The sequence below is a fragment of the Harmonia axyridis genome, chromosome X, assembly GCF_914767665.1.
Source record: "Harmonia axyridis chromosome X, icHarAxyr1.1, whole genome shotgun sequence".
Classification (NCBI taxonomy): domain Eukaryota; kingdom Metazoa; phylum Arthropoda; class Insecta; order Coleoptera; family Coccinellidae; genus Harmonia; species Harmonia axyridis.
The window spans coordinates 29,690,114-29,692,613 of record NC_059508.1 but is presented as its reverse complement, the minus strand read 5'-3'; the positions used below and the strand labels follow the sequence as shown (position 1 = coordinate 29,692,613).

At 49.4% G+C, this 2,500-nt stretch overlaps 1 pseudogene; it reads right to left on the bottom strand.

Annotated features, from left to right (window-relative positions):
* LOC123688254 overlaps positions 1-2,500 on the bottom strand; it is an 8,878-nt pseudogene that overhangs the window by 3,743 nt on the left and 2,635 nt on the right.

Sequence of the window (2,500 nt, the reverse complement as noted above, 5' to 3'; positions counted from 1 at the left end):
GCTCCCAGTCAGCCCGAGAATGAATAAATCGCGGCCTGCTAACCGCAGGCACGACCTGATATTGTCCAGAAATGCCAGGATCCAACACGAAGGAAATAGGGCGATGATCACCGACACCAAGTCCGTCATAGACGCGCCAGCGCCCGACACAGTCCGCCAGTGCTGAAGTAGCCAGGGTCACATCAATATTTGATTCACCGTTGGGTGACCAAAATGTGGAAGGTTGGCCATGCGTATTGCAAATAACAAGGCGATGGTGAGCGATGAAATCCTCGAGGAAAGAACCCCGAGAGTCTCGTGAGTTGGAAAACCAGAGGGGGGATTTGGCGTTCGAGTCCATGCAGATAATGAACTGAGAAGTGTTTAGGGACGAAATCATATGATCCAGCTTATTCAGAAAGATATCTATATCCTGATTGAATTGGCAATAAACGTTGAAGAGATGAAATCTACGTGAACCGAAAGTAATGAGAGCAGCGGTGATATGAATATCGCAAAACTGGGAAAGAGCGAAAATCTCCAAAGCAGGATCAAGGACAACAATTACCGACATCGGAATCCCCCCCTTAGATGAGATTACAGAAGAACGCAGACCAAGGCACCTGAGTTCTCCGAAGGCGTGGTACGGTTCCTGGATAACCAGGATATCCGATGACCACTGCATCGCTAGTTGACAGACCGCGGAAGTGACGGACGCCGAGCGCTGGGCATTAATCTGAATAAACTTTAGAGTACTCATTGTTGATAGTCAATGAGACCCTTATATCTGGCAAGTTGCTTTAGGTAAGATGGACATTCCCTATTTGAGGTATCGTGAGTTACCGCTACACCGCCACCGGCAGACTTACAGTTGACACAGCATGGCTGGGATGATTTGACGGGGCAATCTTTGAAGGAATGACCGCTTTCAGCACAAAAACCGCAACACTTTGGCCTCTTGCACAATCCTGATGAATGACCGAACTGCTGACAGTTGAAACATCTCATAATGTTGAAGTGATCGACCGCATGATGTGAGCCCACATCCAGGAAGACTCGACCACGACCAAGCAAAATGGAACGAAGAGATGCGGGAACACTGACCACGAAATGTTCTCTATCCGAGAACCTGGATTTAAGGCGAGTGACCAGCCTAATCTGAGGGCGAAAAGCAGATCTCAACTCCTCACTGTCAACATTTTTTGTGAGAAGATCATCAATGAAGCGCTCCTCGACGATTATCTTAGGAACATCGAAGATTTTAATGCGGGGCTGAATCTTTTTCGGATCGGAACAGCTAAGCGTCTCCGAGGAAGCGACCGATTTCCTGATTACCGAAACATCGGTCTCAGAGGAAGCATCGATAATGACAGAACCGCTGCGCAGCTTTCTGACGCTGTGGATGCGAACAGACGGTGACTTTCGCAACATGGATGCCACCGTGGACTTGACCTCATCTGCATCACTCGATATGGTAGAATTTATGATGATCGAATGAGTTTTAGGTGGAACCGGGGGAGACGATTTTAGAAGAGAGGTGGCGGCTACAGAGGCGAAAGAACGAGGGGGAGCAGCAGGATCAGCCGCTGACGCAGCTGGACCAGAGTCTCTCTCCTCGAGGCGGCCCTCCAAATAGGAAATCCTGGATTGAGCAGAAGAATAAAGCTGCTCCACACGGCGAAAAGAAGCGAGAACGATTTCAATCTGTGCCTTCGGGATCTTAGCGGCAGACGAAAACAAAGTGGCCTCTAGATACCTTCTAACTGACGACATGGAGTCCGCAGTAGACAAAGAAAGATCAGGCGGCAGAGGAGAAAGACGACCGGATGCCGAACTTGAAGGAGAAGGCAAAGTTGGAGAAGAGACAGCGCTAGTCGACTGGGGTGGAGGAATGACCAACTTAGACAGACCATGAGAAGATCCCTGCGCCTTAGCATGAGAATCAGAAGAAGCAGGAGCAGGAGAGCGTGCGGATATAGAGGGAGCACGATCCCTCGTGACGGGTTTTTTAGAAATTTGTGACATAGTAAATCCCACGAGAAGGGTCGAAAGGAAGGTCACTGAATGGCAGTGCGCCCTTACCAAACAGAAGGCTAAATTTCCCACCGGGTGCGCCAGGTGCCCGGTGGTAAGAAAGTTAAGGACCGGACATCCCACCGGCCATGCATCTTATCGGCACCTATCTCACCTTAAGATTCGGGGTTTTTACAGAGGTTATCTCCTCTTTGAGCCGGGTGATTAAGCCAAGCTCCCCATCCTGCCTAAGACATGACTAGATCAGGACGGTATATACAAGGTGGCAAGCCACCAGGTCCTAGGGTACCTCGGGTTTGGCGATCCCCGTAATGAACACCCGAAGATGTTCATCCCCTGAGGGAAGTAGGTAGGGACAGTGAGAATCTCGTTAATCCATTCATGCGCGTCACTAATTAGATGACGAGGCATTTGGCTACCTTAAGAGAGTCATAGTTACTCCCGCCGTTTACCCGCGCTTTTTTGAATTTCTTCACGTTGACATTCA